This window comes from Pimephales promelas, chromosome 13 (genome assembly GCF_988280905.1).
Source record: "Pimephales promelas chromosome 13, fPimPro1.hap1.1, whole genome shotgun sequence".
NCBI classification, from domain to species: Eukaryota; Metazoa; Chordata; class Actinopteri; order Cypriniformes; family Leuciscidae; genus Pimephales; species Pimephales promelas.
Genome location: NC_142781.1, coordinates 31220091 through 31245680, shown reverse-complemented (window position 1 = coordinate 31245680; position 25590 = coordinate 31220091). Strand labels below are relative to the sequence as shown.

Sequence of the window (25590 nt, the reverse complement as noted above, 5' to 3'; positions counted from 1 at the left end):
GCGCCTGAGCGCATTTATAAATGAACACACACATCTATGTTAATGATCAGGGACTGGAGCAATGATGCCATAACTCTGCGGGGATAAGCATGTGGTTGAGGACGTAACCTTATATCGCAAAATTGATCCAGAGTAGCGTAATGTTCTCTTTTTATGCTTATCTGATGCTCATGAAAGCAGCCGGAATGTGTTTTTTTCTTTAGATATTGTGTCTAGATCATAAATATGTAAAATGATCCCCGTGTGCTCATAAGAACCTCCATGAGGGTTCGGTGTCCTACAGTACACCAAATCCCATGATGCATCATTGTAAATAAAAGAGCCTGTGGTTTCAAAGCAAAGCCACAGCCGCGGCGCTCACGATTGTTGTATAAAACAGCTCGAGAGCGTTCAAGCGGCATTCCCCTGCCGTTCCAGACAAACCACCTAAAATGGCACGGGTCGTTTTGACTGTTCAATTAGGAAGCTAATCAGTTTAGACAGATGATTAACACTGCGATACAAGGGCCACCCCGGGAGCGTCCCGCTTCGACGCATGCAGGGCCTGTGCTTCTGTCTCTCCCATATACACTTTTGCATTTGTGTGCATTTATTAAAATATTGCTGTCATTGCGTCTCCTAATTACGAGCTTATCTGGAAGCCACACTGCCAGTTTCAGACATTTTAATGAGTGCGTTTATTTGTCCTTGTTAGCTTTTTTGCCTTATAGTCTTAACTGATAATCGGAAATAATGAGGTCAGTTGAAGCATTGGGTTTATCTAAAGCAAATATGAAATTCCATGTAGAGGTACATACTGAAATTATTTAGACTTGTAATTACAGTGTCTTCAAATGGTATTTGCATGTACATATAAATGTTTGAATCACACTGCTTTAGACAACAATACATCAAATTAAGACATCACTATTTATTGAATTATTTTATGATTCTTTTCTTTTCTTTTGACAAGACCATGACACTGCTTTTCATTTTTATATAATAGCAAAAAATATACAATAAATATAAATTATTTGTATAATTTATATAATATAAAGTAATATAAATTATGTATGTGGTTAATAAAATGTTAGTGTCAGTTAACCCTTGAAAGCTAAATATTATCAGAAAATTTGAAATAGATATCTCCTTTTAATTATAGGCCTTATAGAGACTATTCAAACTTAAATGGTTGCTATTCAAGAATGCTTTGGAAAATACCCAAGTTCGGTCTTGTTTTAAAGAAAACACTCAGCAGCCAGATTATTGCTGAAGTGAAAACACTTCAAAAAAAGTAAAGTTGAAAAAGTTATGGAAGTTTAAATTTACAGTGAATCAAGTATACTGTACTATATATTTTTAGTTTATATAAAATATATATTTTATACAATATTTTTTACTCTAAAATTACTATAAAATCAAAGCCATTAATCTAACCAAGTTAGGTTCCAAATTTGAAGTTGATATCACAAAAATTGAAGTTCCCATGAGATTTTGTCAGTACCAAAAATACCACCGGGTGCCATTTAATTAAATTGAATTTAGATGTATACATTCTGCCTTAACAAAATTAATACATTTCTGTCCAAATATCAATTCTGTCACAAAATTTGGAACCTTGAGACACAGACCTTTCTGACAATATGTGTTTTGTCAAGATTAGAAAAGAAATTATGAAATATAATAATGCCCAAAAGGGGAGAAGCCTGATAAAATAATATAGAGAGTACCATTTCTTTAATGCAACAGTCAGTTAAACAGTTTTCACAGGATGAATTCTGCATTTAATAAGCTTTCAAATGATACCTAATTTATGATAACTACTAAAATATGTAATATAATAAAAAGGTGATAAAAAAGATAATAGGATAATTATATATATAAATGTTTTAATATGAACTTTTAGCACAAAAAAAACAAAAACAAAAAAAAAACAGAAGTTTCAATGATTAAAAGTGGGTGCATCGACTTTTTGGGACAAAGGTCAGACCTCCAGATTTTTTGAGGTGCTCTCTTGTCATGAATTCATCATTTACTCTTCCTACATAATTTGTAACACAAAACAGGGATAGAGTATGTATTTAGAAGTCTTAGACCTTTCCAACGATATATAATTTGCCATAATTAGATTAGGTAGCGGGATGTGACAGTTAAGGGGTTAAAACCTTTTTGGATACTTAAGACACATTTAAACTTTTGAATGTTATTGAATTAACAATACATCAAATTAATATAGCTCGAGCAAACCTTTCAAGAAAAAGTGCAGATTCAGTTTTTATTGACTTATTGATGATCCAATTATCATCTACTGTACTTACGTTTTATAAAATTATCTGTATTAGCTAAATTCATATTGACAGCTCCAGAAGCCAGCTCTAAAAATTGTTATTACCAATGAGTCCTTAAAAGCTTCATAGAGATGTCTCATTTTAATGATAGGTCTTCTTCTGTGTCAGATTATAAGTCAAGTTATCATATTTAATAATCATTGAGTGAAAGAAAAGGTGTATAATTCTCTTTTTACCCCTCATAATGTTTGTCGTAACCGGTTGGAGTCCCCCACAGAGCAGGTCGGTGCAAAATCACAAGTCTTACCACTTTAAGATGCAAGCTTTAAAATGAGACAACAAATTAAAAGAGTTGATCTTCCCCTCATCCAGCATCATCCTCCCGTGGCTGTTGGACCCGTGGGCTTCATTTGGGTTATTTGCATGTCAGTTGACTGCACTAGTAAATCTGTGTGACCGTACAGTGAAATAGCGCTGCTGCATGTAGCCTCAGCAACATTTGTTGCTATTCATGGGATTGGGAAGCCTTTTCCGGCGTTCTCGTATAGTGTTTAGGAGGATGAATGTGCTCTTTAAAATGTGAAGACGGCTGTTGTGGCTGCGTCGTGATTCCCATTTTCCTCCAAAAAGATTGAATGAGCCGAATGTTTGATTGCGGACGCATCTTGTCATGATGGGAAACATTCATATTTATCACATTTAAATTTCACACATTTGAATAGCAAATTTCAGATGGTTGTACACCTGCTTGTGTATGTTGGAACTAGTCGTTTGACTGTTGAATGCAGGAAGCAATTTTGAGTTCTTGTTGTCTGTCAATGGAAGGAAAATATCTGGTTTATGATTATCTAGTGGTGTTTTCAGTCCTTTGGCATCGGGTTAGCAGTTCACGTGGTACATATGGAGCGTCCGTGCTTGCGATCGGCGTGGCAAAACAGATGAATTATGCAAAGAAGATGAATTATGCATTCAGCGTCCATTCGCCAAACCTTAAAAATGACTCTGTGTACTCAATTAAAAGTCATGCATCATTATTGCATAGGAAAGTGGAAGGCTTTAAAGGAATATTTCACCAAAAAATGAGAATTATGTCGTCGTTTACTCACCTTCTGTTCTAAACTTGCAGGAAGTTCTTTCTTCTGTTAAACATGAAGGAAGATGTTTTGAGTTACCAAACAGTTGCTGGTCCCCATTTACTTTCAAAATACTGTGGGAACAGAAACTGTTTGGAAACTGTCACCCAGTTACCCTTCTTTTGTGTTCAGCACAAGATAGAAATGAATACAGGTTTGGAACAGAACTGTCATGTTTGGGTGAACCATCCCTTTAATGGAATGAGCGGATGCTATTTACCTACGGTAGTCCCCTGATCAACATCGGTAGACGGTGGAATGAAGATGAGGCAGTTAATTGCAATTTCTTTGCTGTCTGCTGGCGGAGGATGTGTTCAGATATTCATATGAGAATTTATTAGCAACGATTTCATGTCAAGGCTAAAATTAAGAAGTATGTAATAAGGTTTCATAGAAAATCGAGCAGCCTCAAATATTTGAGCCAGCGAGTAGTTTTGGTGTGTCAGTTCATTTTTGTCTCACTTTACTTCTTTCAGTATAGATTATATATAGAGTATATACGATTTCTGTTGACATTTTGCTTATCAAATGATTCATTAAAATTACTTTAAGATTCCTCGAGATTAACAAGAATAGACAGAGAAATAAACCAGTCAAATGTTTGGACAGCTTTTGATAATCTTACAGACAAACTTTACAGAATAATAGTAAAGTATAACTTTAGTTTTTCTTTCTTTTTTCTAATTTTAGTCTTAAAATTCTAATATATATATATATATATATATATATATATATATATATATATATATATTAGAATTAAAAATATTAAAGTCTAATAAATAAAAACTATTAAATATAAATAATTCAAATAATTATTTAAATAATTGTTATTCACCAAAGGCATTCAATTTATCAAAAGTCGCAGTAAAGTCTTTAACAATTGTTACTTTATATATATATATATATATATATATATATATATAATAAATTTTGTTCATTTAAACGTTCTTTTCATCAAAGAATCCTGAAAAAAAAAATAAAACGGTTTCCACAAAAGTATGAAGCAGCACAACTGTTTTCAACATTAATAATAATAAGAAATGTTTCCTGAGCTTTAAATGAAGGATCATGTGACACTAAAGACAGGAGTAATGATGCTGAAAATTCAGCTTTGCATCACAGAAATACATTTTAACATTATTTAAATATTTAAAATGTATTTTACAATATTAGTATTGATTTTTTTTATCAAATAAATGCTTCCTTTGTGAGCAGTGGAGACTTTATTACAAAAATCTTACTGAACCCAAACTTTTAGAGTTAGAGTGTGTGTTTTTAATATTTTATATATTTATTTACCCCAGTTATTTTTAGCATCTAAGGTTCATTAAGAAGCCAGATATGGTCAAACTTGTGACTTGTACTGTACATCCAGTTCATAATTAAGTCTTTCCACACTAGTTTTTTCCCTTTTCCACTGTACAAAGACCCACAACAACTGATTTGTTGCTGCCATAATTTCTACAACACTTTGTTTAGGTCAAACAGACCTATCGTGTCCAGACCACACGATATTAGCCGGATTTTGGCACGATGCGTTTGACGTATAGTGTGCTGTGGCGCAAGAATCCATTTTTCATCTCGTATAGTGTGTCATACCAGATAACCACATCGTTTACCACATTGTCCACAACAAGAATTTATGAGTCAAAATTGCACAATCTGACACAGTGACTCTCATAACAGACATTGTGTAGTCTGAAGCCGGCATTAAGCGGCTTTATAAAGTGAAGTAGGCAGACTTGTACTACCGAGCCTGGACTGATTTGCCTCTTTTGATTAAACTAGTCCATTTTCCATCCCAAACAGGGGTACATAAAGTGGATTATCTGAGGATTTTGTGCAGGCTAATTCGTGTTCTATATTGCTAGAATAAAGAACAACGACGAGCCCACTCAAAATCCTCCGATAATCCCACTGCTTGTTACCGTAATTTCTGTGTAAATGCGAGCACGTCTCTCAGTGTGAACACCTACCGCCGCAGAGGTGCGAGGAGTCAACGCTAGATAATTATTTTGCCATCATCCATTGAGATGTATCTGGGAGGTTGATGTGATGCAGTCTCTTCTTATTATGGTTCTTAGGAAGGGAGCAACCCTCTGTGAGCCATACATTACGTCCCCTGCAGTTAATATGCAGTCGGCAGGAGAGCTCATTAAGATTGATCATTCGCCGACCGCCTCTTCTGTACCCAAACTCTCCTCTGCCTTCATTAATCACTCGCTTCTCAAGATAACACACGCATCGCCTGACAGGTTCGCTCCGAGACACCGAACCACGGCCGGCAAACTGCAGCCGCTCTCCACGCGTCCACAAACTGTCACCAACTCCTCACGATTCACTTTGTTTTTCCGGATCTTTCTCACTTTGCATCTTTCTCTTTCCTCTTTTTTTTCTCTCGTTTATTCTTTGTCTGTTGTCTTGATGCCTTATAATATACTTTATAATCCGCTTTGTGTTCTTGTAAATAGTAAATAGTCACCTTGCTACAATTTACCTTATAAGCTTATACAGCTTTTAATATATATATATATATATATATATATATATATATATATATGTAAGCAATAAGGTACGAGAGGCTGTGCTGTATCGTGAATAAGTAACGGCTGAAGGGCGTTGTTAGGCACGACGCAAAGCGGAGTGCCTGCAACCCCTTCAGCCGTTACTTATTCACGATACAGCACTTGCCTCGAGTACCTTATTGCTTTTATAAAACGGTTGCCACACAATATTAAAATAAAAAACAATGTATTAGTGCAACTTTCATGTAGTTTAATCAATAAAAACATTCCTTCCGCTAGAAAATAGTCCCTCCCTGACTGTGAACAACAACGTTCCAATGTGTAATATACAGGAAAGCTCAAATAAAAACAACAAACCATTCTCAAACTTTGTCTCATTCTTTTTATTTTTTACAACACAAAATTTGTGAAATGTCCTCACACAAATAGGCATAGCTTATCTCTTAGCAAACTAACAAATAAAATAAAAAATAAAAAACACAAGGGCATATTTTGATAGATAACAGTTAGGTCTTTAATCTAGTTATTAATTTAGTTGCTAAAATGCTGCCTAACAAGAGATAATTTATTTATTGTTGTTTGTTTAAATTTATTTGAACATCTCCGTTTATTGTGCACGCATTAAATAATTGACTCATTTCAATCGGCTCCACTGTGGTGATATTTTAGTTGGGGCTCAGCGCGCTGTCAGCGGTGTTTTCTGTTGCAGCAAGAAATGTCACTCCAGTGCTTTCTTTGCTTTAAGTTTGGCCTCCAGTAGCTCTTTACTTTTACACTTATGTCCACTCACAGACAAAATGTTTAAAGTAAATTTCGATTTATACTAGGTGGCATGACGATGGATAAGTGGTTGAGGAACAATTTGACTTCTACCAATACGAACCGTCATGCTGAAGTGCTGAAATGTAATACATTCGAGAAGACTCGTAATGAAAGAAAAAATGCTTCGGTGACTGGTGTAGTGACAGGTGTGTTGGGATTAAGCGCATCGGACAGTTTTATGGTGCTGAATTTTTTTGTAGAAATCGGTGTGTGATGCTCCGTTTTATCACGACCCTCTCTTCTCATTGTCTTTACGACTCCAACGAAAACGTTATCGGATAAGGTTAATTCGCTGCGTCTCATCAGACACCAGGACAAACTCAAAGGTGGATCATTCAGGAATCTGTCCAGACCCGCACGTAACACTACATTGCTGATCCCATATTTTTCTCCTGTGGAGATTCTGACAGTTCCGTAGAAGTCACGGATTAAAGTGCGTTGAGTTCCGTCTTGGTGAATTGTTTAAAATCTATGCTGCAACCCTTTTCACTACACCAGTCACTGAAGCATTTCACTGCCCATTGGGTTTGCTGCACGGTATTTTTTTTTATTACGAGTCTTCTCGAATGTGTCAATGTTACATTTCAGCACTTCACATGACGTTTCGTATTTGTAGAAGTCTCTCCAAATTGTTCCTTAAACCACTTATCCATCGTCATGCCACCTAGTAAATCGAAATTTAGGCTACTTTAAACATTTTAGCCTTTTTAATTCTTTTTTTTCTATGTTTAGCATGTTGATATGTGTGGTTGCTAAGGGTGTTGCTAAGGGCGCAGTGATAAATAGAACCGTTGGGTGAAGCGGTCATAGCCGTGTTTTATCGTGAATAAAGCACAGCTCTTGACCAATCAGAGTCAAGGATTGGAACTAACCGTTTTATAAATATATATATATAATCCAGTAAAATACATAATCAAGGCCCAAGGTCATCTTGTGTTAGAATGCATTCGACTCTGAAAAGAAGGAAGTGAGTAATTTATTTTTGGTGTTTACATCGTCAAAACCTCTATGCCAAGTATTGTTTTTAAATGATATATGATATTGAAGTACAACTGCTTTTGAATGATAGCTCAAATCATAAAAAAATTGGTCTATGTCCATGTGTGTGTGTGTGTGTGTGTGATTCCATATACAGTATATACACTCACCTAAATGATTATTAGGAACACCATACTAATACTGTGTTTGACCCCCTTTCACCTTCAGAACTGCCTTAATTCTATGTGGCATTGATTCAACAAGGTGCTGAAAGCATTCTTTAGAAATGTTGGCCCATATTGATAGGATAGCATCTTGACGTTGATGGAGATTTGTGGGATGCACATCCAGGGCACGAAGCTCCCGTTCCACCACATCCCAAAGATGCTCTATTGGGTTGAGATCTGGTGACTGTGGGGGCCATTTTAGTACAGTCAACTCATTGTCATGTTCAAGAAACCAATTCGAAATGACTCGAGCTGTGTGACGTGGTGCATTATCCTGCTGGAATTGTGGCCATAAAGGGATGGACATGGTCAGAAACAATGCTCAGGTAGGCCGTGGCATTTAAACGATGCCCAATTGGCACTAAGGGGCCGAAAGTGTGCCAAGAAAACATCCCCTACACCATTACACCACCACCACCAGCCTGCACAGTGGTAACAAGGCATGATGGATCCATGTTCTCATTCTGTTCACGCCAAATTCAGACTCTACCATCTGAATGTCTCAACAGAAATCGAAACTCATCAGACCAGGCAACATTTTTCCAGTCTTCAACTGTCCAATTTTGGAAAACTCTTGCAAATTGTAGCCTCTTTTTCCTATTTGTAGAGGAGATGAGTGGTACCCGGTGGGGTCTTCTGCTGTTGTAGCCCATCCGCCTCAAGGTTGTGTGTGTTGTGGCTTCACAAATGCTTTACTGCATACCTCGGTTGTAACGAGTGGTTATTTCAGTCAAAGTTGCTCTTCTATCAGCTTGAATCAGTCGGCCCATTCTCCTCTGACCTCTCGCATCAAAAAGGCATTTTCGCCCACAGGACTGCTTTGTAAACCCTAGAAATGGTCGTGCGTGAAAATCCCAGGAACTGAGCAAATTGTGAAATACTCAGACCGGCCCGTCTGGCACCAACAACCATGTCACGCTCAAAATTGCTTAAATCACCTTTCTTTTCCATTTTGACATTCAGTTTGGAGTTCAGGAGATTGTCTTGACCAGGACCACACCCCTAAATGCATTGAAGCAACTGCCATGTGATTGGTTGATTAGAAATGGAATTAATGAGAAATTGAACAGGTGTTCCTAATAATCCTTTAGGTGAGTGTATGTGCACATATATATATATATATATATATATATATATATATATATATATATATATATATGACATTAGCCTCTTGAAACCAAGCATCTACTGTAGGTTTTCCTGTGACATCCCAAATCAACCTCCACTCTCCATTGCATCAGACGCGTTTTTTTAAAAAGTTCACACTTGAGTACCGCTGACGTTTCCAGCCCTCAAACTCTCATTACCAGAAGGGTAAGAATCGAGGTCAGAGAAAATATGCCACACTAGTTCCTTTCATTCTCATCTGGAGACTGTACTTTCCCCCTGACAAAGTGACATTCAGGCTACAGCTCGCAATCAGAGGCGCCTCGTTTGCATACGCTTTCTCTCAACCAATCAAATCAAGCCTTTCCTTCCTGTGGGAACACTCACATCAGGGTACAGACGGAAGCCAGCGGGATAAACCCGCCCTCCTCTCAGCAGGAAGTCTTGGAGGAAGTGCAGAGATGGAGGATGGGTTGTGCCGCTCATTATCTTCAGGCTTTCAAACACTATCATTTCAAGGGATTTCGGCTCTTGTTTCCCCAACACACGTAGGCTCTTTGTGTCCTCCTTATCGATTTTATTGGAGGTGTTAAGTGAGCAGGAACTGTTTTGTCAGGGAGTTGTAATGCTGGAGAATGAAATGGCGTATGTGTAAAGATGGGCTGGGTCTTTCCTCTTATGCAGAGTCCTGCAAAAAAAAAGAAAAGAAAAAAAAAGTGAACGCTCGTTTTGTAATCGGAGGAAGTATTTCTTCTTAAAAACATGGATTTATTATTTACACAATGACAAGAAAATGAATAGTATGAAACCTCACAGGATGAAAATATAAGGCTCAACTGGGGTTTAATTTTACCCGAAAGCTGAATCGATCAAATTCAAACACATTTTTTTGGTGTTTTTCTGATAAAAATTGTATGGAAATCTTTATCACTATAAACCGCTGGAGTGAATCTTAAATGATTTCACATTGGTTTGTGCAGATATTTTCATTATTATTATTATTATGTCCATGGCTGTTGCTCTAACGTCAAAAAAGTTGTTAATTAAGGTAATGTTCCAGTTGTTTTCTTCATTTTGTACAACATGCAATGAAAATGTTCCAAAATAATTTTCACACAAATATTGCTTAATTGCTGATTGTTTTTCTTCCTCAATTTTACTTTCATCACACTTTTTTTTAACTCAAGGGGTTTGTTGCATGCTGCAGTTCATTAAAGGGACAGTTCACCCAAACATTTAAATCCTGTCATCATTAATGCACACGCATGCCGTTACAAACCATAAAAAAAAAATCATACAATGAAAGTGTTACAGGTTTAGAATGGCATGAAGCTATTCTGTGACCGAGAAAATTTATAACAATGTTTTCGAAGTACATTATGAAATTTGTTTCCCTTTAAGGACCAACAAACCCCGTAAGTTGCACTTTACTACTTACTTACTATAGTAATAAATTATGCATAATTACAAGTAACTACCCCTAACCATAACTCTATGTAGTTCACTAATATATTACTTATTTGAGTAAGTACAATGTTACATCACCTTTAAATAAAGGTTTATACTTTATTTTAACCCTAAAACCATACTCTGGACAAATGTGGGCAAAATAGTTTTGAATTATTTTTAAAAAATACTTCCCTTGATCTGAGCGGTACAAGACTTGGCTACTTTTCCTAAGTTTGCCTCCTGAACACACACACACACAGACTCTATTCTACAATGTTAAATGGGTGATAAAAACAACAACAACTCCTTAATCTTGTATTTGGGTCAAAAATGGGCACCCATAGAAATGAATGGGAAAAACTGTAATTTAGAGCATTGTAAAATAAGCCAAAATAAGACACCAGGTGACAGCAAAGTCACTTCATTTTTAGGTTTTAGCTCTAAGAACTTATTGGAATGATATTTTAATGTAGTTAAAAAAAATAAAAAAACCACCATAAATGGATAGACAAAACTTTATCGAAGACAGTGATATAACATTTATAATAAATACAAATTAGGATCACACCTGAGTCCTCTGCCCACATTTGTCCGCAATTACAGGATTAAGGGCTATAAATTGAATACGGTTTGAGAGCTATGGTGTCATTGTTACAGTGTAAATATGAGTAATATTAAGCAACTACATGTACAGTACAGTATGCACTATAGGGTTAGGGTATAGCATTAGGATTTTGTTGAGGGTTAGTGGCATTTAATTATGCATAATTTACTGTTATTGCTACATTGTAAAAAAAATATTGTTGGTTTAACTTTAAAAAATGAAGTAACCTGGTTGCCTTAAAATTTTAAGTTGATTGAACTGGAAAAAGTGAGTTAATATACAATGGTTGATTTAAACATAAGAAACTCAAAATAATAAGTTATCTGAACTAAATAAATTATTTAAGTTGATTTGACAAAAGAAAAATGTGATTACAAATCTTGAAAATATTTTTTTTTACAGTGTATGGGAAGGACATGTAACATGTAGCAAGGACACTGTAAAAAAAAAAGTCTTACCAAAAAAAAAAATCTCAGTGATTATCCTCTTAAATTATAACTAGGCTTTTATTAACTTAAGCGGATTGTAACTGGGCTAACAATATGGAAAGTGAAATTAAGGACACAGGAAAAAACTATAAATTAATCACCAGAAATGCTTTAATCAACTTTATTTTAATGTTAGAAGTAAGTGCAGCCCCCAGAAACATGACATGTCAAAAGTGACAACATTTGCTCAAAGCACAGTGAAATTATATAAAATTAACCTCCATGTTCATTTAATCCTCTCAATGGACGTGTGGACGCATTCACTAGGATTTTTGCAGAAATAATTAAAAATATTGACACTGTGATAAAAGAAATAAATGTAAATGTGATTTCCATCCTGAGTATATAATCCACATACGGATGGAAACTGCGCTGCATAACAGGAGTGACCCGGGTTGGAAATAGTCAGCAATGTGTTATCGATGAATCTCGCTGTAACAGGAGCAGATGCTGCACACAGAGCGTCAATGACGCGTGCATTTCTACACTAATGAGAATGCACATACATAATTAGGGATCGAGAAACAAAGGCGAGCGACTGCAGAATAATGCAAGTATGAATCACACGCTCGCATATAAACATGCATGTGGACTTCAATCTGTCATCGCATAGTTTAGCAGCTCACTCCTGATCTCAGAAACGCTTTGCATGAGGTTTGCAATCGGTGGAAATCGTTCTTAATCACTCATGCTGTGTTTATAACACGAATAGCACGGACTCTAGATGTGCTAAAATACGTATCGATAAAAAATTGTAGTAGTTGTTTTGTGCTTTTGTTACCAAATTGCATTGTTTGGTAGATAATCCATAATGGCGTTTCATTAGATAACATGAGCTCCGGCATATTTTTGTTGTGGCTTCTCCTGTTTCTGCGTAAAGCAGTGCCTGGGGTTAAATCAGAGTGGAGAGAAATGTGTCCATGCAAAGACGCGGACCACTAAAGCGCGGCTTTTTCCTGGTATTACCATTGTCCAATTTAAATGCATCTGTTGAAATAGGTGTAAAATATGCTTGCTTTGACATATTTTATGATGCAGATGCTGAAGTCAGCACTATGTTTGTCAAAGTGAGCTCTATGATGTGTAACCGTACATGAAATGAAAGGCAACGATGTGCAGATTCCCAATACGTGTTGGCTAAAGCGTAATAAAATAACTCATGTAGTAAATGGACATGGTGGTGTGACGGATTTAGATGGATTCTCCAGATTTCGACGTCTTTTATGGTACAATTGGTTCGCCTTTGCTTTATTTAGATCAAGTGTCTTGAGTCATAATGAATTATTAAACATATCTATTCTTGTGGTCACCACTATTAGCCGATACTGTTAATTAATAGACGTGATCTTGTTCCCATCTGAACATTTTTGCTCACTGCTAATATTACAGATACTTTGTTATCTGAGATGTGTTGGTGTATGCGCTCACACATGATTTCAATATTTGAGTCTTACTCATACAACAGAGTGCAGAGAATATAGAATATATTCAGTATGTTTATAATATTATGTGGTGAGCCGGAGGGGTTTGAAAAGGTCAGTTTATATGGATGTCTTCGATTTATCTTTATTTGAGCATGCTAGGATATAGCAATAGATGAGCAATGTTGAGCATTCCTCCGTTAATAACTTGTATGAAAAAATTAAATTATGAAAAAAATGTTTTAATGTATTTTAGGAGCTCTATTGTTGCATAGCAGTAAGATACAATTGTGAAAGCAAGATTAGAGGTAATTAGAAGCGCATTGATTTGTGTGATAGCTATAGTTGCAGTGATCTCGAAAGCAGGTTTTGTTTGGGCCAGACCCAGGGGTCGCCAGTAAATGATTTCAGAGCACAATACCAACACGCTTTATTCTCTGAGAGTTAATGGAGTAGAAGCTGAGCACTGGTAAGGAGGAAGGGTTCAAGCATTTTAAATCTAGAAAATAATAATATGTAATTGTAATAATGTTTGTGTAGTCAAGTCAATTTATTTATAGAGCACTACATAAACACAACATTTGTTGATCCAAAGTGCTTTACAAATAGTCAAATAAATTAATAGAGAAAAATTAATAATAATAGAGTAGTTGAATAATATATATATATATATATATATATGTATGTACTGTATATGTGTATGTATATTTCAACTTCATTAAATCTTCATGGCACATGATCAGCATTTATTCGAAATATTACTGATTTATGTAAAAATATTTACTTTTTTTGTGTCTTTTACTGCAGGATTTTGTTAATTGTTGGTAATGTTTTTAAGACATGGTGTTAAAGGAGTAGTTCACAAAACTTTTGCTTATAATTTACTCACCCCCATGTCATCCAAGATGTCCACATCTTTCTTTCTTCAGTCGAAAAGAAATTAAGGTTTTTGATGAAAACATTCCAGGATTTTTCTCCATATAATGGACTTCAATGGGAACCAAACGGTTCAAGGTCCAAAAGACATTTTCAGTGCAAACTGCAAACTTGTTCAAAGGGCTTTAAACGATTCCAGACGATAAATAAGGGTCTTATCAAGCGAAACGATCGCTCATTTAAAAAAAAAAATAACAAAGTTTAAGTTTTATAAGCTCAAATGTTCGCCTTGCTCTGATCTGTGATGCGCGTTCGTGACTCTCCTGTTCGAACTCGTTCATCAAAATGAACAAATCTTTTTCCAAGTCAATATGTTCATTTCATTCGTTGAATGAACCAAATGACACGAAAAAAGATTTGTTCATTTTGATGAACAGGAGAGTCACAAACGTGTGTCACAGAACAGAGCAAGGTCCGCATTTGAGCTTATAAAACTTAAACTTTGTTATTTTTAAATTTTGAATTTTTTAAATGAGCGATTGTTTCTCTTGATAAGACCCTTTTTCATCATCTGGAATCGTTTAAAGCCCTTTGAAGCTGCACTGAAACTGTCTTTTGGACCTTGAACCTTGAAGTCCATTATATGGAGAAAAATCCTGGAATGTTTTCATCAAAAACCTTAATTTCTTTTCGACTGAAGAACATCTTGGACATCTTGGATGACATGGGAGTGAGTAAAGTTTTTTTTAAAAGTCAACTACTCCTTGAAGTTAAAAGCAGGTTCCTAATTTAGTATTTTGAAGTCTCCTACAATAGCTTTACATGCATCCAAGGTCAAAAACACTTTAATTGTCTCATTATATGCACTGCAACATCACCTCATTTCTCAGAGTCTGTAGCCAGTTTGTTGGCAGATTGGGTCTCTCTAAACCCCCTCCTTCCTGAGAACTATCTCTTCTCTGATTGGTCAGAGACAACCCAGTCGGTTGTGATTGGTCGACCGCGTACAGGGCATGTCGGAAATGAAAATCCTCTTGCCTCATTTTAATTTCAGCTCTGGAGGCTTCCTCCTCGGTGCTTGAAAACGGTGATATGAATGTTTTTGTCAGTTCCAGCATGAGTTCTCATCATTTTGAAGTGCATGCAAAGTGGATTTGCTTTCGCAGCACAGAAACAGCGTCTTCTCGACACGTCTACACACAAACTAAATTCTGTTAGTCTCAGCTACTAGTGTTTGAGGGTCAAAGTAGACGTCGTTCACGGCAGCCAATCAGGACTCGTTTCAGATGTTCAGATTCTTTCTTATAGGAGACACAATGTATTTGTTGCGCACTCTGACATTTATAATAATAAATATCGTTTAAAAAAAGTATAATATCTGATCATAAAATAATTGACAGCCTTATCGTTTTGACGTACATGATTTGACATTAAAGCACAGACACGTTTATAGCAGCATAGTGTGCAGATTGACTTGACTTAAAAACATTATTTATTAATTTTCAAATGAATTCTCAGGTAAAAATAGGATTTTGTTTTTACATTTGCTTGTCTCCATAAAGCGTTTCTGGAAATTGAAATGAATTGAAGCTGATGCTTTGGCAAGAATGCCATTTAATCCTTTAATTATTTAATTTTTAAACTGCCTTTTTTGATATAATGTGACAAGTACACCAGAAACCAATTGGTTTCTTTCCAAGCATAATTGTTGGTGGTGTGTATTGTTTTTTTTTTTTTTTTTGTTTAATTACAGGGGAAGGGAAAAATGGATTGAGAGGAAATTAGCATACTCCTGCTGCTTTGCTCTGAACTGAGAGACACACACATATTCAACACTGAACCTAAAGACCAGCCCATCAAATATAATTTAACACTTTAAATGGATCTTGGTCTGTGTGTGTATTTGTACATCGGTAAGTTGTGGCCATGTGCTGAAAATAATTGCTTATTCCATGAGCTAATTGCTGCAATTAATTCATTTAATGAGTTCCTGAATTAGTAAGATAAATGCATGTGCGTGTGTTCGAGTGTGTGTGTGTGTGTGTCCATGCTTTGCTTGTCAATTATGAATTTTCGTCACGATTACCCTCTCCCTCAACCTAGATGAATCTGTATTGGAACATAGCGTTGCCTTGTAAACGAGTTTATTTTTAATTTACAGGGTACTCAACCAAAAGAGGGCCAAGACCACTAATGAGAAATATATGCACACTCTAAGATCTTTTATTTGGAGCGATGTCATGTCACACATTTTCACATTAGCAAGCCAATCCATGCCTCTTCTCCATTACCTCCCATTATTTGGACATTTTTGACGCATTATTTAGTGCATGTTTTCTTCTTATAGGGTGTCACTCTGTTTAACTTTTTATTTATAGCTGAAGTTTTTGGCAGTTTGAAAACTGGAAATATGAAACTCGATCTGTGTTGAAACATTAATCACCTGTCCAATGGGAAAGCTTTAACCCTGGCCTTGTGGTGTGTTTTGGTGAAGTCTGTCATTGGAGAAGACTTTTGAGGATTTTTCTGAGTGATGGTAATGCCATCGTTCACTTCCTGTCATTTCTATTGGATTAAAGATCATAGAATTTATCATAAAACAACCAAACAAACAGAAATGGAGTTGTTTCTTAGAAATGGAGTGGTTGTAAAAGCTCAGTTGTTTGTTATGGTCATTTCTTTTGGTGAATAAATGGATTTGTATCAGATATAATTCCAAATAAATGGTTTTTATCATATATAATATATTAATAATGTAAGTAGAACGTCTCTGATTTTAACAATTATTAATTTGCCTAAAATATAAATGGAAAATGTGGATGGACGGACGGACGGACGGACGGGATAGATAGATGGATGGATAGATAGATAGATAGATAGATAGATAGATAGATAGATAGATAGATAGATAGATAGATAGATAGATAGATAGATAGATAGATAGATAGATAGATAGATAGATAGATAGATAGATAGATGGATAGATGGATGGATGGATAGATAGATGTGGATTCAAAATCAAAAATAAAGAAATTCTGGAAAATGTTACCTTTTTTTTATTAAAATGGATTTTGGATTTGGATATTATTAAAATGGACTTTCCTTAAAATTGACTTTCTTAATATTATTAAAGGAGATTGATTTAATCATCAGAAACTCAAAATATGTGGTTCCTTCATTGTATTAACTCAATTTTTGCCATTTCAATGAACTTACATTTTTAAGGCAACCAGGTTACTTCATTTTTTAAGTTAAACCAACAATATTTTTTTACAGTGTATATAAAGGACTTTGGACTTAAAATGTAACACTATTAAATCAAATATTCTAAATGGAACATATTAAATAATGAATTGTAAAAATGTTTTTGTTAATGTTTCAGGGGACAGACAAAGTCTACTGAATTGAAGAATCAATATTAATGTATCACTAAAGTGAATCAGTGTGTCTCCATCAATGAAGGCTGGAGTATTTTAGGAATATTGTGTGTGTTTGTGTGTTCTGAGATCACACACACACACACACACACACACGTATACTGGTGGGCTGCATTTATCTCCCGTGACTCTTTCTGCATTTCTACAGTTTAATCCAGAAGGAAAACCAGATTAGCTTTGACAGATGGAAATAACCCCATGAATTAGATGAATTCAAACAAGATTGCAGAAGCGAATTTTCAAATTACCCAGGGTCTCTTGCGTCTGTGGTTTCAGTAACTCTGCAATGTCAGAGATTCTTCTTGTTTTAATATAGGGTGATTAGATAATATTTGACTTGAGTATATTGAGTGAGTCTACTTATCTGTAATGCATATAATAAGACTGTAAAAAGTCCTGGGTTCATTTATTTTATATACTAGTTTGTCCAAGGCTATGTTTATGGAAGTTGTCATCATTCTGAGCAGTCAGGGGATATATTTCACATTACAGCTCTGAGGCAGATAGTATATCAGATCGTGATCTTTGAACTGGAAGTGACATCGCTGCTGCTGCCACAGTAACCTTGATGGGTTTTATTGGTGGCCTTTGCCTCCTCGTGCTGTTAGCTCACTGGAGATTTGTTTTTGTAAGGGCGTGCATGTGTGTGTGTGTGTGTGTGTGTGTGTGTGTACAGTGTGCAGAATGAAGTGACACTGTTCTGGTCTTGGAGCAGCTTTTCGGAGGGTTTTGGAGACGTGAGCAAAGAATCATGACAGGCGTCTCCTTCTGAATGCGACGAGGCCAGGGATCATTTGTCCATTGAGGCAGACACACAGATTCACTGCTTCAGTATCGCCGCTAACATGTCCCTGGATAGTGGATGAGCAGTCCATTGAGCTGCGTGAATCCACTGTTCAAAGCAAAGAGAAGAAGAAAAACGATCAAAGAAAAGCTCGAATGTAATGGTGACTTGGAAAGATTTGTGAATTTTATGCTATTTTAATATTTTATTTTATTACTATTTTTTTTATTTTAACTAAGTTAATAAGTGCAATAAGTAAGTTAAGGGCTGTAAATTGTACAATGTGTAAAGCATACTGGTTATTATTTTATTTATGTTTTCATATTTTATAAAATGTATAATTATTTATTTATTTATTTTTTAATTGCATTTTTTTAAAGTTTATATTTAATTTATTTTTTATACATTTAATTTAATTTTTACAAATTTATTTTATGTTTTTTTAATTCAATTTGACATTAAGTAAGATCATATTTCTTCTTATATATATTTTTTCTCGTATTTTTAATTTTATATTATATATTTTTCTAATTATATTGTACATTCAGTAAGTTACAACACTATACATTTTATTTTAATGAATTAATTTTTATTCTATTCTATTGTATTTATTGAGATAATGCTACCTAATGCAACTAATGATAAATTAAATTAAATAATTAGCATAAACTGTTTTTTTCATATTTTATTCTCTTTAATTTAATTCTTTTAATTTGATGTTTTGACATTAAGTAAGAGCATATTTGTTCTTATATATTTTTTCTAGTATTTTTAATTTTTTATTATATATTTTTCTAATTATATTTTACATTTAGTAAGTTACAACACTATATCTTTTATTTTAATGAATTAGTTTTTATTTTGTTCTGTTGTATTTATTGAGATAATGCTACTTAATGCAATTAATGATAAATTAAATTAAATAATTAGCATAAACTGTATCCGTCATAAAACAGTAAATAAAATTCTACCTAAAACATTTAATTTGTCGGATGTGAAATTCAGATATATTTTCTGCAGTCTTTATCTCAATATGTTTGTTTTGTAGTGCTTCATAAATCATGCTCCCCTCCCATGCTGTTGCAAATGGACTCTTCCCCAAAAGCTGTGTTTATTCACTATTATTATTTGTAATGGTGACACACTTTGCTGGCTTCTGATTGGATGTCATCTTGTTATTCACTCCCTCAGTAGCTGCTAAAGAAACGACGCTGGCATTACGCCCTATTACACCATGGAAGCCAGGGATAAATGTTCACCTATCGCTCTCACATTATTTTTGTCCTCCTTACACACCCCTGCAGCGACGCTTGGTTCGTTCCAGTGTATCGATATAACCAGTCAATCCACACGTTTAGCAGCTGCCATTTTGAAAAACATGAGCTCAGCAGTGAACCTTAGAACAGCTCAGGTGGAAAACTCATCAAAATGTTGTTCTAGGGCCATTTCATGTCCATCTTTCCAGTGCACTTAAATGCCCATTATAGTATATCACCCCTGTCATCTTATCCATTCATTGTAAACACGTTTCGGTTCAGTACAGTTCAATTGAATGAATATGGTTTGTCTGTGTTTGCTGAAGGAAGGAGTCGTGTGTGTGTGTGTGTGTGTACAGTGACCTTTTTCCCGTCTCGGCCTTTCAATTAGTCCGCTCTCACATCTGACTGACAGGCTGCACTCTTTACATCTGAAAAGAAAGATTTCCAGCACTCTTCTTTTAATAAAAACAAAAGATGTCCGATTCTGTGGTTGAAATGGAAATTTCTTAAAGTGAACCACTGGCAAAATCAATAGTGGAGACATATTGAGTTATGTATGTCTTGCGCTAAAATGACGATCAATGATGACCTTTTTCTGCACTAATTATATTAGATCATGTTAATTAAAATGTGTTACAGGAATTATGCATTACTTGAAATAACACACACTAAATGTGTTCAGTTATTAAATTAATATTAGTAAAAAAATACAATGTGTTCTTTGTATAGGATTTATTGTCACTAGTTCATATTTTTCTTTCACTGTAGTTTTGATTAATATTTTGCCTTTTTAATATAAATAATTATTTAGAAAGCCAAACATATTTTTGCTCTGTTTTTAGGACACAAAACGTTGTCATTTTATGTGGATTTAGATTTGGAATTTCTTATGAAGAGGCTTATATGTATTAATAAATACAGATACATCATACTAATAAGATAAATTAATAGATACATAGATAGAAATTATATTATATATATATTATTATATTATATTATATTTAGGCCTGTCAAATGATTAATCGCGATTAATCGCATTCAAAATAAAACATTGTGTTTGCATAATATATGTGGGTGCACTGTGTATAATTATATATATATATATAGATATATATAGATATATACATACATACACATGCTTGTATATATTTAAGAAATAGTTCAATGTATATACTGTATATAGATTTATATATATAAATATATACAAATATTTTATATATATATATATATATATATACAGTTTTTTTTCCTTAAGTATACATGCATGTGTGTGTATATATATATATATATATATATATATATATATATATATATATATATATATATATATAAAATTTTACACAGTGCACCCACATATATTATGTAAACACAAACTTTTATTTTGGATGCGATTAATGGTTTGACAGCCCTAATTATATTATATTATATTATATTATATTATATTATATTATATTATATTATATTATATTATATTATATTATATTATATTATATTATATTATATTATATTATATTATATTATATACATAAAAAACTAGTTGTGTATTTGTCCAAGCAGTGAATGAATCACTCCAAGTCTGTGTTTTTCTCCACAGTGCATTATTGGATTATTGAACGCTCTCTGTTTATTTGTGGTTAATGGACTGAGACGTGCTGATTGGCTGTTTAAGTCCGCTGAGAGGCCAATCAGGTGAGAGGTAAAACTTGCACGGGTAATGACCTGAGAGTGAGACATGTCTGACCATGAACCCTATACATCTATGAGAGACACTTACACATGTTTGTGTTAATGTTGTCTCTCAGGACTGTGTTTCATGCTCCATTAGTTCCCCCCACCCTTCATGACCACTTCATGCCACAGTAAACGCACACACACCTACAAAACATCGACATGTGTGCTGCATGAAGAGTTTATCTTTAGTTCAGCACTAACAAAGAAAGTAGGTTACTGTTTGCACCACTTTCTGCGAGACAGACAATTATTTTCCCATTACATGCACAACACACACTGTAATTTTCGATGTGTGTTCAAACCATCAAATCACAAATAATGATCTCCAATACCTGCATGTCCCTCTCGCTGCGGGTCGGGGAGGGACTTCACCTGTCGGGGTGTGTGTGTGTGCCCTGTGCTAATGATCTCTGTTCCTCTCTGATCGTGACCCTGGGCCACAACACATAATTCCCTTTTCCATGGGCTTTTCTACCGCGTCCTGCGACCTTGCGGGGGCGAGCCATTGTTTACTGACAACTATAGTTCCTCCTGTGCAGCTCTTTTGCTGTCATCCGTTGGTGAATTGGGTGTCGTGAGCGACGCAGGAGATTGGAGGTGAAAGCCATGTCAGTCCACAAAGCCTTACTGCGCGACGTTTCCAATCACACACACATGAATTTTCTTTATAAACCTGTATATGAAGATACGCAATGAGTTTCTAAGATCATTTGTGGAGGAATATTTGTGCTGGCGCTGGTTTTTGTAATTGTTTGCAATAACTCATAGTATGATTATGAAAAAAAAATATTTTTGTGTGCTATGAATCTTTGCTATTTTTCTATTTTCTTAAAAAAAGTGAAATATTGTGTGTGTGTGTGTGTGAATATATATATATATATATATATATATATATATATATGGGCTGTGCAAAGATTAATTGCAATTAATCGTATCCAAAATGAAAGTTTGTGTTTACATAATATATGTGTGTGTGTGTGTGCTGCGTATAATTATATATATATATATATATATATATATAAATACATATGCATGCATGTATATATTTAAGAATTATTTGCACGTAAATATTGTATATATACACTCTAAAAAATGCTGGGTTGTTTTAACCCAATTTTGGGTCAAATATGGACAAACCCGAAATGTTGGGTTAAAAATGTAATGTAAAAATTTAACCCAACGGCTGGGTTAGTCCATATTTGACCCATAGTTGGGTTAAAACAACCCAGCATTTTTTAGAGTGTATAAAAATACATAATTAATATTATATATAAATATAAATATTTTATGTATGAATTACACATTTTCTTAAATATACATGCATGTGTGTGTGTATTTATATATACAGAATAGTTGTACGCAGCACGCACAAAAATATATAAAGCAGACACAAACTTTTATTTTGGATGCGATTATTCGCAATTCATATTTACACAGCCCTTATATATATGCATACAGACAATTTTTCACAAAACAATAACACTTAATAGAAAAATGCTTTCTAGCACACAAAATTTTATATATTTTTTTAATTCTATTATGAAATATTGTAAAAAAAAATAGCAAAAACGTGCACACACACACACACATATATATATATATAATATATATATATATATATATATATATATATGAAATTGTTACATTTTATATTTATACTTCCAGAGAAATCCTGAAAAACTGGTTTGTCAATATTTTTAGCAATTAAAATTACATTTAGCATACACACACGCACACACACACACACACACACACATTCAATATTTTACAAAACAATAAATTTATTTTCTCTTTGTTTTGCAAAATGTAATTAATGGAAAAGAATTGTTATCCTTTCTAGCACACACAAATATATATTTGTTATGAAATATTGTCAATATTGTGAATGATAGCAAACACACACACACACACACGCGCGCGCGCGTATGCATTTACAACTTAAATCGTCAGATAAATTCAGAGAAATTGGCAAAATAATCATAATAGCTTTCTGCTACGTAATAGCATAATAGCATAACAATACTACGTACTTTTAGCGATTAAAAATCCATTTTTAGTTTATTTTTTCTTTGTTTTTAAATGTATTGATTGATTCCGAATTGTAAACCCCCGAGTCTGTTGAAGTGTTGAAGCATCAGTAAATCATCTACTTTCTCTTTAATGTCAGAGTAATTTCAGGCAGCCCTGAGATTCGTTTTGTTTGGTTTTGTATTGCTGAAGTGGCCGCAGTGGCTCTAGGCTCTCATTATTGTTCTGTGTGTGTGTGTGTGTGTGTGTGTGCGCGCTGCATTAATGTACCGTAGTCGCTCATTTTGGTGATGTGTTTACAATGCTGTTCCATTTGCTTTAGCGCTGCAGATCAAATTGATTTCTGGAATAGCACATTGTTTTTTAATAATTTGATTCTGTTCTCCTTGCTGTTGGATCTTCTTAGTTGTCCTGTGATTATAAGAGAAATTCAGATAAGTAGTTAAATGAATATTATGTCTGTATAGTGTAGAACATGGCTTTGTTTACTCGAAATGCTTTAATCGCTCTAAATATGAATTCTCATGTTACAATGGAAATTGATGTGCTGATCTTTATGGACAGAATGCTTTCACCAGCCAAACGATCACTATATTAAAAGACTAAAATCTTGCTTCGCTAGATCAAATAAATGGATTTTCTGGACTGTAATATTAACCTAGAAGCGCATTCACTCAATACGAGCTGTTATTTATTAAGAAATATCACAGATTTGGACCATTAGTCTGTATAAATAAACAATTGACACTGAAATCTCTCTCAATTCACCTTTCTGACAATGTTGTGGAAGTGGTGTGAACTAGCCGATAGTGAATCGGTTGAGAATGTTAAGCTTCAAGAACACTTTGCATAATGAGTTGCGTAACATATGTCAAATGGGTAATATTTGTATATAATAAAGCACAGCTTAAACATGTTGTAGCGGTTGAGAAGAAGCTAGATCAGACGCAAGATGGCTGCCGTTGTGTTTGACTTCAGACGCTGCAGTGTTCGGCTGTTGAACTTACACTGGCTCCCTGTTAAAGTTACTTTGCGAGGTTCGGTTGTCAGAATCACTTTATAGATCCTCATTAAACGGGGCTTGTATCCGCTTCTCGTCTCCTTGGACTTCTGCCTCGGTGTTTGTCACACGCCTCATTTATTTACATATGCATTAAAACCTACATCTGCTGCTTGTTTTCTCTGCGCTCAAAGTCGATTGTCCGTGAATGTTCTCATTATTTTGGTAAACATGTCAAATAGGCAACGAAATATTAATTTATGGTAAAATATGATCATTTATATATATATATATACACATCACTTTATTTATGTAAATCTATGTAATGTCTTTTTTGTCAATGCATTTTTTCCCTGCTGGAACACAAGCTTTTCAAGATCAGAGAACATTTCTTAGGAATTTCATGTATTGATGAAAATGTGAATTTAAAGTATTTTGTAAATGTGTCTGCATGCTGAGGTTGATCTCTCTCTCTCTCTCTCTCTTTCTCTCTCTCTTTGAAGCTTTCTGTTTGTTTACAAGATGTTTTGCCTATTTCGCTGATATTATGATCTTTTTTTTTGAGGGTCCAAAGCTTAAACTCTTGCCACCCAGTATTTGTCAATGAATATAAACTGCAATTATTTGGAACGAAGTCTCGTACAGCTGTATTGGGAATCACGATTTAACCATTATATATTTGTTTTATTTTTTAATGGTATAGGAACATTCCTTTTTGTAAAATATTGCATTCAGAACATGTAAATGAAACATGCACTCTTAGAAAAAAGGGTTAATTGGGGTTCTATAGATGAAGCATAGGGTTCTTTACTCAACTCCAAAGAACATTTATGCTAAAAAAAAAGGTTCTATAATGACAAGAAAGAACCCTTTTGGCACAAAGGTTCATTATAGGCTATTATTCATTCATATATATCATTATTCTGCAACATTCTGTAGTTGTAATTAAATTATTGTTTCTTAAACTGTTGTAGTAACTTTATATCACATTTTAATCATGCTGATTTTTGGCACTCCTCATGTGATATTGATTAACTACATAAAATGATATAAATACATTCGTAAATACATAAATGCATTCATAAATACATTTTAGGGTCTTGATGTTTGTCAATAATATGAAATATTTAATCCGGAGAGGACAAAACAAATGATAATGAATGAACCTAAAAGGTTCCATATAGAACCCTTATTATTGAACCCTTAAACAGGGTTCTGTATAGAACCTTTTAGGGGTTCCAAATACGTAGCGCTGATATAGAATCTATATAGAATCTTTTCTTCTAAGGGTGTGTAATAAATTCTAAAATTCAAAGAATGATCCTGGTTTTTGACTCACATTATTCAATCAATGTTGCTAGTTTTTCTAAAATATAGACAATACAGTTCTCCTATGCAGTATTGTTAAAAAAAAGCCACAATACCCCAAGGAATATGATATTAAATCAATATTT

The 25590-nt window shown here is 34.3% G+C and overlaps 1 protein-coding gene across 2 annotated transcripts in view; it reads left to right on the top strand.

Moving 5' to 3' along the window:
• klhl29 (kelch-like family member 29) overlaps nt 1-25590 on the top strand; it is a 263285-nt gene that overhangs the window by 158455 nt on the left and 79240 nt on the right. The window lies entirely within an intron of this gene.